This window comes from Triturus cristatus, chromosome 1_1 (assembly GCF_964204655.1).
Source record: "Triturus cristatus chromosome 1_1, aTriCri1.1, whole genome shotgun sequence".
Taxonomy (NCBI): domain Eukaryota; kingdom Metazoa; phylum Chordata; class Amphibia; order Caudata; family Salamandridae; genus Triturus; species Triturus cristatus.
In genome coordinates, this window is record NC_140579.1 from 57,949,911 (window position 1) to 57,961,919 (window position 12,009).

A 12,009-nucleotide genomic window follows, 5' to 3' on the forward strand; every position below is an offset into this window, starting at 1 on the left:
TTTCGTATAATGTTAGAAGATAGGCAACTGGGGTTAAGGGGACTGAGTTTATCCCTATGATTACATTTATTCAGCATCACAATTATGAATGTGTTTCCTTTAACATGCTGAGCATAGTTGTGATTTTTAGCATACCTATGCAAGGAATCAATTCAAATAATTTCTCTTTCGCTGTAGCACTGCAATTAACTCATTTTGATGCAACACACTTCAATTTGTAACTGAAACAATAAAAAGTGGTGAAAAAAATGCTAGAAACCGTTAGTAACATCATAACCAGGTTATGCCTCTCTTTTAATCCTTAAGATGACGCCCTTTTCTATGTCCAAGGGGCCAGACTGGGCAACATGGTCACTTGACGTTAGCAAGACAGCATGACTCTCTGACCTCGGATTGGCCTGAAATGCATTGTCACAACATTCGGGCATGCCTTTTTCTACACTTAAAAATGGGCATTCCATTTCCCTTGCTTCCTCTTGTGAAGGGCACCTGAAGTAAGCAGTATGTTACTAACCTTGCAAGCATCTATCCATAGCATGTAGTGCTGCAGATTCACATATTACGCACACCCCCAACATCCAGTGCCTATGGACGCTTAAAGAAACTAATGTTCAGCTGCTTGTAGTGCAAAATGTACTAAAAAATTCAACAAACAATGGCAACAACTCAAAGTTAAAAATAAAATCCAAGCAGGTCTGGCGTACACTGAAGGACTTGTAACCATGCCTCCATGGCAACCGCGGAAATATGGCTGCACCAAGGGGTAACTGGCCAGAGCAGACTGTGCATTTCCAGCATTGAAAACAACTCGAAAGAAGGCCGCGCGACACTCACGTTAAAGTCATCTTCTTTGAAGTTCCAGCATCAGCAATAGCACAATTCCCTGGAATTTCCTGAAACGTGGAAAATGCATCATTTTGTATTTATTTTTCGCCAAATGGCACTGCTTAGCAATATCCTTGTTTTAAAATACATTGGGTCGTACAATGACCCTATGAGACTTTTGAAAATGGACAGTGTAGTAGCGTGGTCCACGCTGTTAAGATGTTGATTAAGTGGGTTTATTGAAGTAGATCATAATGTAGAGTTGATTCAATACAGACCCCCACCAGGAGCAGCCTGCCTGCTGCTCGGCCCATCCTCCAACTGTCACCACCCACACCAGTCACCCAAGCATCCCACTCATGGCCCACACACCCACATTCCACACAGAACCCTCACACTGGCTGAGCAGCGAGGAACAAGATAACAGAGAACATTATAACAACAAGAAGATACTACATTATCTCCTTCCTACAAAATAGAAGAAGAATGAAACCAAACTTTTAAAAACTATAGACAACAAAGTACAACAGAGGTAAATAATCCATAACCCAGGGATGAACAGTAGAAACCACATCATGAGAGGGAAAAGGACTACACAAGGAGGAAAGAAAAGAAATACCCATCATCCTCCTTTAATAAAGAAAAGAAAATGCTAAAACGATATGTATGCTCCCCAAGAAAGGAGAGAAGCCATGTAAAAATGGACTGGGACCCAAATTCCTGCCCCTAAATAAGGGACCAAAGGGTCTAAAACCCAATATGCAGGTGATGAGAAACACCCACTACAACGAAACTGAATGTGCAGCACATGGTGGCTTATGCAAACAAGGAACAAAAACCTTACAACAAGTGGAACTAAAAAAATCTATTCTGCGTGAAAAGTGAAACAAAACCCTAAAGTCATCCCCCATGTAGGGGTACCATGGCTCACAGTGTGGAAATGGGACAAAAACCCATTCCTGCCTGAAAGGGAAACAAACGTGAAAGGGAACCAAACCCCTTAAACCAAACCCCATGTAAGGGCATCATGGCTTACAGTGAGGAAATGGGACTAAAGTCCATTCCTGCGTGAAAGGGAAACAAAACCCTTTACCCAACCCTCTAGTAAGGGCACAGTGTCATAGAGTGTGGATATGGGACTAAAATCCATTCCAAGCGTGAAACCAACTATAAAGAAACAGACAACCACCCTCTTGTAAGAGTAAGTGCACCCAACAAAACTAAATAGGCTAACCCAAAACTTTTGCAGTAGAACCCAAAACAGTTGGCAAACAACTAAATCATGTCACTTTTCAAAACAACATACTATGCATAATATTTAAACATGCACCTAAAACATAGGATGATATTAGCTTTATAAATAATTCAATGGAGATAATGTCAATGGTGTGCCTGTCACCGTGATCTTGCGACACAGGCCAAATCTTTAACAGCTTTCACTCTTGACAATGAGAGCAGAACGTCAAACAAAATAAGTACCAATAAACTAGGCAGGACTTTGTTGGCAAAGCAATTGTAAAAACAGAACACAAAAAGAATGGGAACCTTCTCGTCGGGCCTCTTCATCGTTTGCTTACAGTTCCATGAATAATAGTGACAGTAGAGAGAGGTGGACATTCGTAAACAGCTGAGAATGTTGGATGAAATTAGACGGGCGACTCAACACTGCAGTAGATTCCTAGTGGCACTGTGGAAACCATAAGACATATACCTTGCAGGTATGGATGGAGTAAAACTCCGACCACAGTGCTCATGGGAAACATCCTTTACCACGATGGCGTTACAACGAGGAACATTTACTACGCAACACTTACCTCGTAGACGTCTTCACCACGCGTTCTTCTTCCACGATCGTCTTTACCACGCAAGTCTTCTTCCATCCTCATCGTCTTCTACGTTACTACGTCCTGCGTGAGCGTCATTAGTCTAGTCCTTTTTTACTGTCTAAGGTGAGTTTTCAGCTTGTTTCAGTGGTTGGTGGAAGTAAAGGCTGCTGGTGCAAGGAATGTAGGTTGCAGGTTAGTAAACTAAACTTTAATAATTCAAAAGTTAAACTTAAGCTAACTTAAAAATAAATAAATAAATGTATTTATAAATAAATGTAATTTGCTTAAAATTAATGTTTTTTTGCTATGCTATGTACATACTTTCTTAATTTGTAGTAAAACTCTTTACAGAAAATGAATTTCCGACACACCTATGTTTTAGAATTGAACGTTGAAGGTATGTTGATGGTTTTTACTAAATATGGTTAAGGCTATGTTTATTAGGTTGAAGTTATTTATAAGTTGGATGTTTCAATTAAAGAAGTCATCGTTTTTATTTAACAAGCATTAATAATTTTTAAAGAAAATAGTACGCTATCCTTTAGGTGCGTTATCTTTTAGGAGCAAGATGCTTGGGATACAGGGGTTTTTGGTGGGGTAGTGTTTTTAATACCCAGGTATTTTTTCCTTGTGGGGAAAAAAAAAATCCCTGAGTATTAAATTTGATTAATGAGTCTCCAATTTTTATTTATGAGAATAATTTGAAGAATTCTTACCATAAAATAACTACGCTAATTTTTGGAGCGGGATGCCTGGGATATAGGGGTATTGGGTGGGATAGTGTTTTTAATACCCAGGTATTTTTTTATAGCGGGGGGAAAAAATCCCTGAGTATTAAATTTAATTGTGAGTGTCCAATCCTTAATTATGAGAAATAGTTTGAAGAATACTTACCATAAAATAACTATGCTAACTTTTAGGAGCGGGATGCCTGAGAGACAGGGGTATTGGGTGGGGTAGTGTTTTTAGTACCAAAGTATTTTTTTCGAGTGGGGAAAAAAATTCCTGAGTATTAAATTGTACGTGTGAATTCCTTGTTTATGTGAAATACTTCGAAGAATACTTACCATGAAATTATTACGCTAACTTTAAGTGGCGGGATGCTCGGGATACAGGGGTATTGGGTTAGGGTAGTATTTTTAATACCCAGGTATCCCTGAGTATTACATTGTAAGTGTGTCTATTCCTTATTTTGGTTAAAAACTAGAAGAATACTTACCATGAAACTACTACGCTAACTTTTAGGAGGGGGATGCTTGGGATACAGGGGTATTTGGTGGGGTAGTGTTTTTAATACCCAGGTATTTTTTCCTAGTGGTGGAAAAAATCCCTGAGTATTAAACTTAAATGTATGTGTCTATTCCTTTTTTTAAGTGAAAAAAATTCATTGAATACTTACCATAAAATGACTACGCTAATTTTTAGGAGCGTGATGCTTGGGATACAGGGGTATTGGGTGGGGTAGTCTTTTAATACCCAGGTATTTTTTCCTAGTGGAGGAAAAAATCCCTGAGTATTTAACTTAAATGTAAGTGTCTATTCCTTTTTTAAGAGAAAAAAAATCAAGAATACTTACCATAAAATTACTACGCTAATTTTTAGGAGCGGGATGCCTGGGAAACAGGGGTAATGGGTGGGGTAGTGTTTTTAATACCCAGGTATTTTTTCCTAGTGGAGGAAAAAATCCCTGAGTATTAAACTTAAATGTATGTGTCTATTCCTTTTTTTTAAGTGAAAAAAATTCATTGAATACTTACCATAAAATGACTACGCTAATTTTTAGGAGCGGGATGCTTGGGATACAGGGGTATTGGGTGGGGTAGTTTTTTAATACCCAGGTATATTTTTCACAGAAGGGGAAAAAAGAAATCCCAGAGTATTAAATTTAATTCTAAGTGTCTATTCCTTATTTATGTAGAAAACTTTGAAGAATACTCAGCATAAAACTACATCGCTAATTTTCAGGAGCGGGATGTCTGGGATATAGGGGTATTGGGTGGGGTAGTGTTTTAATACCCAAGTATTTTTTTTATTTATAAAAAAAAATTCCTGAGTATTAAGTTGTATGTGTGTATTCTTTATTTAAGAGAAAAACTTCGAAGAATAAACTTCGAAGAATACTTAACATGAAATTACTGCACTGACTTTTTGGTTTTGGAGCAGGATGCTTGGGATACAGGGGTATTGGGTAGGGTAGTGTTTTTAATACCCAGGTATTTTTTTTCACATGGAGTTAAAAAATACAAGTGTTTTAAATTTTTTGGGGAAAAAAGTATAATCAATTAACGTTAAAAAAAAGATGAATGCAATTATTAATAACCTAATAGACAATTTATATCTTTTTACAACATATGTCACTATGAATCAAACAAATAATAAAAAAAGAAAATAAATTAAGCCATTTTTCAGTTAAAAGATTTATTTATTGAGTAAATAATTTTCAAGAAATTTTTTCAAACAAGTTATCAGTTAATTTTAAATGAAGCACAAATAAATTTGTAATCTCAAATTTAATAACATTTAAATTTTTTAGAAATTTTCAAGTCGCACATTGTTTTACATTTTTTTTGCAGTTGGTTGTGCCTCTCAAAATGCAATGGCATGACGACGGGGTGCGGTTAGGATTTGATCTTAATGTGGGAGCTACATTTACTGTAAGGAAAGATGTTTGAGATTAATTCAAATAGTGCGGTGAGTTAGATATTTAATTTCCATTTATTACACTTTGATCCCCATGCAAGTTGCCGTAACATGCACTCTTTTACACAAAACATTTCTGGCTAATAAACTGTTAATAAAAGCAATCTTAGACGAAATCAGACACATTTGTTAAGCTATACCTTGCCTAACTTTGTAAATAGTCAAAAATATGAAAATTTGATAAGTTTTGGGGGAAAAAAAGTATTAAACCACAACTGATGTACAGTCAGTTCTAAAAAAAGATTAGCAAGTTGGCAAGATAGTGAAAATCTTTTTTTTGGGAGGTAATTGGGTAAATTTTGAAAAATGCGAATTAAGGTGTCGATTCGGATCCGTTAAAAATATTTTCCGTACGAATCGTACAAGTCCCGTACAAACTGGCAAGTACAATTCGTACGAATCGCATTGGGAAAATTCCCCGTCACGTCTTCGGGTCGGAAAAAGTATCCGACACGTCCCGGACAGTTTACGTACGAATCGGAAAACTGAAGTCCGAGCGCGCAAGTACGATCCGTCCCATCCGTCCGAATGTACAACCGTATGGAAAAAACACCGTACGGAGCGAACTTCAATAGCAACCATGGAGACGTCCAACCATGTGCCCGCATACGCGCCAAACGCCCCCCGTATGTACGTGCCGTACCCCCAGCCTCCCCGTATGTACGCGCCATACCCCCAGCCCCACCCCCGTATGTACCCGCCGTACCCCCAGCCCCCCCATATGTACGCGCCGTACACCCAGCCCCCCCGTATGTACGGTGCATCCCCCCACCCCCATATGGACGGTGTGTACCCCCACCCCCGTATGGACGGTGCGTACCCCCACCCCATATGGACGGTGCGTACCCCCACCCCTGTATGGTGCTACACGCTGGGGGTTCGCACCGTCCATACGGGGGTGGGGGTACGCACTGTCCATACGGGGGTGGGGGTACGCACCGTCCATACGGGGATGGAGGGCGGGGGGGTGCACCATACATACGGGGGGCTGGGGGTACGGCACGTATATACGGGGGGCTGGGGGTACGGCGCGTATATATGGGGGGGCTGGGGGTACGGCGCGAACATACGGGGGGTCTGGGGGTACGTCGCGGACATGTAGGGATGGGGGTACGGCACGTACCGGGCCCCTTTTTCCTCACGGATCACGGCGTGCTTAGCTTTTCCGGCACATTTTGGGTCCCGTAAAAATATTGCCGTCCGAAGTGCTGTCGGTACGAATCGTACTTGCTGGTACGTAAAAAGCTGCCTAACTCCGTGCGAATGTCGTGTATGCGCTGTCCCGGATCACATTTGTATGTATTTTGCAGTCGGTCGGTGTTTTTTCCGATTCGTACGGAAATGGTGTTTCCGGACGAATCGTACTTGCATGTTTGTACGGTGTTTTTCCCGGGTATGAGTCGGACGGAGAAAACGCTCCGTCCGACGATTCGTACCCGGTTTTTCCAGGATCGGAATCGGCACCTAAATCTTTTGGAAGTTGAGTAAAACAGGCTATCAATTCACATGGATGAAAAGGTAGCTAGAAATGAAGAATATACGCAATACTTTCAAGGTAGTCAGACGTGCCCATTAAAGGAAATAGTTGCAATTTTGATTGGAGTCTTTCACTCATCTCTTTGCTACGTCTTGTCACTCGTGGATTTAGAGTACCTGAAAGTGACTGAGCCATCCTCATTTCTTGGAAACTTTGTTCTTTTTTTAAAATTTCCAAGAAATGAAAAAAGTTTGGATGACTCCTACCAATTGATTTATTAAACGAGTTATGCCATCATTCGATGGAATTGTTTGTCTTTGCACCTTCCTCTAAGCAAGTTAAGTAGCAGTTCCACCACTCAATGGGGAACCTTGGCTTCCTCCGGCAACCTGACCTGCTAAGATTACCAGGTTCCCTCAAAATAATTTAAAATAGGTGCCAATTTCTCTTCATTTGCTATAAAATAATCTGATTGAACAATTGCAGTGTAGAAGTCATCTACAAAATCAGGAGGAATAAAACACAAAGCTTTAAGTTTTTTGAGTTCATATTGTAGTTTGCTGTCTGACACATAATCCTCTACTAAGGATGTTTTCTGAATTTTTCTCCAATACGCCTGGGAAAAGTGCAAAAAACATCCTTGAGTTTGTGTTTCTGGATATAATTTAATAATAGTATTTATCATTTGTATCTCAAAATCAATAATTACTTTCCTAGGACTTTTGTTGAGAGTTTTGGTTTTTATAACTGATAAAAACTCAGTGTAAGTGGAAGATTGTCTGTCAGGCAGCAATCCAAATACTAAGAGGACAGTTGTGCTGTTAATATTGCCATGAATAATATACATTTGGTTAAAAGGATGGGGTGTGGACTTAAAAGTGCCATCCATCATCCAAATTTCAGTATTTTCAAAGGTGGCCAAATTACGTGTTGTAGAGAAGATTAGAAGACGTTTTTGTGGATTATTATTATCATGTAAAAGAAAAGTTTCATTAGTAAAAGTCACATTCAGTTCCGGGGGGATGTTAATATCGGAGAAGGTTTGTGGTTTTATTGCGTGTGGATTGATGGCCTGTTTTGTTCTTTGGATCATGCGCCTTAAATTGGGGATTGAGGGCATATTACTGGCAACATGCATGGGGATGTTTTGTGCAACTTCCCGTAAAACTAAGCCACAGGGTTCATTGGAGGTGGCAGCCAAAAATATAATCTGCTGTAGATTTTCCCTTACTTCTATCTCCATTGCAGAGGCAGAGTGATTATGCTCTGTGGGCCTCTCCACTATGTCTCCCAGAGTAACCACTCTGCCTTTGCAATGTGATGAGAAATATTCTACGCACCTTCAATGACTCCTGGGCTCAGTTAAACGATCCTTACAGTGAATGTAGCCACCAAATTTCAATAATCTGTTACCCCACTTTGATTGTACGTAACTTGCTTGGCGACTTGAATTTTCAGTTGATGATCCTGTAAATAAAGGATGATAAATTAGTATACATTTTTTAAATATACAGGTGCTTTCTTTTACAGAAGATTTGTGGTACCTAAATTTATTTGCAAAAAAAAAGATTATTTCAAATTTTCAAATGGAAGCAAGATAAAGTTAAAACAACTGATTTAAAACTGAAAACGGACACTAAAACATAACTGTTTTCACGCATATTCATTAACACACATGCATTTTAACGCGTGCGTTGTTACTACTAATAGTCTTCAACACGTATAAATTTACTAAGAGATACGTATCTTTTTAAAGAAAAAATTAAAAAAGGGGGGGTTGGGGGGGTCTCCCCCCACCCCCAAAAAAAAAATAGATACAAAAATAAAAATCTGTTTCAGTTGCGATGTGGAGGTAATTTGAAACGGAAAGACACTTCCACTTTATTACATGTGACGCAGGGAAGGGGTATTACATTAAAAAAACGAGCTGGAGAGGGGAGGGCGAATGTATTTGGAAAATTGTCTTTGGGGACATAGCTCTGCCCCTGAAGTGTGGTGTTAACTGTTAAACTACAGAAAAAATGTCATATGTGGAAAACGGTTATGCAATGGTGTCTTATCCAAGCCTACATGGGCAGGCATCGGAGATTACCTTTATCAAAAATATGCCTTTATCAAGTATGACTTATCAACAAAAAAGCGTTGTAAAGATATGCGAGGTAAAGGCATTTTCATGGTAAAGGTTATGCATGGAAATAGATTTCACGTTGCAACGAATGCGTGGTTAAGGTATAATTAAAAAAGGTGGGTTGGGGGGGTTTCCCCCCCAAAACCCAAAAAAAATCATGACCTTCCAAAAGGGTCATGAAGTTGTGAAGTAAAGGCATGCGTTGTGACGGAATGCATATTACAACACTGGAATGTTTGGAGCTCCATTGTAGACAATGGAGTGCTCCAGGCTTCTAAGGGCCGGTAAAGGCACGCAAAGCAGCATTCCAATTTCTTACAAAAGCATTTGCTTAATTTGTTAGAACATTCTGCCCTCTAGTGGCAGAATGTTCTAATAGCCCTATAGCCGTTCGTAGCAGGGCTATACTGCTATTAAAGTTCCGCTGCTTTTGTTAAAGTCCCTCACCTTCGACGATGCAGCGGGCCTTTAATAGCCGGTACAATATCTGAGATAAACAAGAGTTAATTATAGAATTTTTTTACAGGTTAATTAAAATGTTTAGTATTGTACCTGAGGATTGCATTTCTTTGTTCTTCTGTGGTGAAGTTTGATTCTCAAAGGTATTGATGGAATCGCTGCTTTACTTTGTAATCTCTTTTCAAATCTGATCGGATTTCTAGGTGTATGTTAAAGAGGTAGCTGCAATGACAAGTTTAAAAAAAAAAAGGTTAGAATAGTTTATTTAAAATAGTAGGTAAGTACACAGCGGAGTAGCAATAAAAAAATCTGGCCCCCAGACACTGACTAACACCCTACCTGAGGTAAGTAGCCTGTGGAGTAAGACTAGTTAATCTCGCCCCCAGACACTGACAAACACCCTCCGTGAGGTAAGTACGCAGCGGAGTAGCAATAAAAAATCTGGCCCCCAGACACTGACCAACACCCTCCCTGAGATAAGTAGCTGTTGGAGTAACAATAAAAATAATCTGGCCCACAGACATTGTCCAAAACCTACTTTGAGAAAAGTACCCAGTGATGTAACAATAAAAAAAAATAACTGGCCCTCAGACACTGACTAACACCTTCCCTGAGGTAAGTAGCCGGCACAGTAAGACTAATCTGGCCCCCAGACACTGACCAACACCCTACCTGAGGTAAGTACCCAGCGGATTAACAATAAAAAAAAAATGGCCCACAGACACTGACCAACACCTTCCATGAGGTGAGTGGCTGGCGTATTAAGAGCAGTTAATCAGGAATAGAAAAATGAGCTCACAGAAAAAAAGTTCGATTTTTCCATTACTAGTAGTTTTAACAAATATTTAAGGCAAATAAAAATGTTGATTCATTTGTACCTGAAGATTCAATGATTTGTTCATTCATGCAAATGAAGCTTTAAGCAGATCTTCCTTCTACCAGTTGATGGATAATGGTAAAGGTTCTCAATGAGATATCTGGTTAGTAAAACAAAAACATAACATATTTTAAAATTTTTATTTAGATACATTTCATTTCTTTGATCTAACATATTTAGAAAAGTTAATCTATGTTGACCAACACCTTCCCTGAGGTAGAGTAAGACTATTTTATATGGCCCCCAGACACTGACCAATATCCTACCTGAGGTAAGAACCCGACGGAGTATCAATAAAAAAATAACTGGACCACAGACACTGACCAACAACTTCCCTGACGTAAGTACCCGGTGGAGTAACAATTAAAAAAAACTGGCCCACAGACACTGACCAACAACTTCCCTGACGTAAGTTGCCGGCAGAGTAACAAAAAAAAATTACTGGCCAACAGACACTGACCAACAACTTCCCTGATGTATACTCTTACTCAGCGAAAATATTTCAAGGAAACTGACATTTTAAAACATGCATACTTTTTCTTTCAAATTAATGACCAGATGAACTTGTCACTCTCCACAGATAATTTCTGAAAAGTATCATTAAAAAAATTAAAATTATTGTAAAACTTTAATGTTAATTTTATATGCTTGGATAGCAATGATTGTTTATTTAAACGTGTACTTACTTTAGACACTAGATGGCAGTGACGGTCAAAATTAGAGTCTGCTTTCTCCAGTCGCACACAACAGTCTGAACTCTCTAGATGGCTGCAGACTAATGAACTTAAAATGGTGGACGGCCCTTTATATATCTTTTTAGAGGGTCAACGATAATTTTAAATAAAATAAGTATTAGAAACCACTTTAAACATCATTTAAGTATATGACTAAAAGTGTAATTTAAAATTATTTTTCAAATTTAATAAGTGACCTTCTTTTTTTTTTTTTTTTATTTTTTTTATTGTAAGAATTTTATTGCACTTCGTTAACACACATCCAACATGTCGAGAATCATTTATACTGCACTTGCCTACATCCACCTCGGGCCGGCTACATGCAATGATAGTTTAGCGCTACAATGTTGGTTGTACACAGCCCATCAGCCGACATCCAGCGGACCGGCGGCGTATTGACCTACATCATGCAGGTGCGTGTCAGTGCTCCGCTCGCTGTCTGGTACATCTGTAGTCTTACATTTTAACAGTTTTTGGTGTATTGTACTCGCATTTTGTTTTTAATTGAAACTTATTTTAACATTACCTTCCCCAACTTTTAGGTCTCCCCCTGCAACCTCCCCTCTGTGTCACGGCATCCTCCCTCCCAAGCGTCGGCACTGTTTAACTTAGCACCCTGTAGTGACATTTGTAGGTATTCAGCTCACACAATTTCCGTGTCTGTGTCCGACTTGTCATGCTCAAGCAAATAGGCTCGCAAGTACCCCCAATAGTCTTTGGGCTTAGAGCCGCCCGGCAGCTCCTCTTCATATGTGACGAGCGTATCTCGACAGTACACCATGTCTTCAAGCCAGCGTTTTACTTCTGGCGCTTTTTTACTATGCCAGTGAAGCGACACCCTTCTTTTAGCCAGTAGCAGTGCCACAGCACAGAATCTACGCCTCAAAGCTTTCAGATGTGGAGTAATTCCCAGCAGGCAGATCTTCACCTCGCACTTCACCGCAACCCCCAACATCTCACTCAAAACCTCTACGACCCGTTCC

The 12,009-nt window shown here is 39.5% G+C and overlaps 1 long non-coding RNA gene across 1 annotated transcript in view; it reads right to left on the reverse strand.

Moving 5' to 3' along the window:
• Nucleotides 1-8,140: 8,140 nt before the first annotated feature.
• LOC146869386 (uncharacterized) overlaps nt 8,141-12,009 on the reverse strand; it is an 84,761-nt gene continuing 80,892 nt past the window's right edge. The window contains exons 2-4 of the long non-coding RNA XR_014981416.1: nt 10,294-10,392; nt 9,509-9,637; nt 8,141-8,295 (exon numbers count right to left, since the gene is read on the reverse strand). This is a non-coding gene — a long non-coding RNA (uncharacterized LOC146869386). The remainder of the gene's footprint in view (nt 8,296-9,508; nt 9,638-10,293; nt 10,393-12,009) is intronic.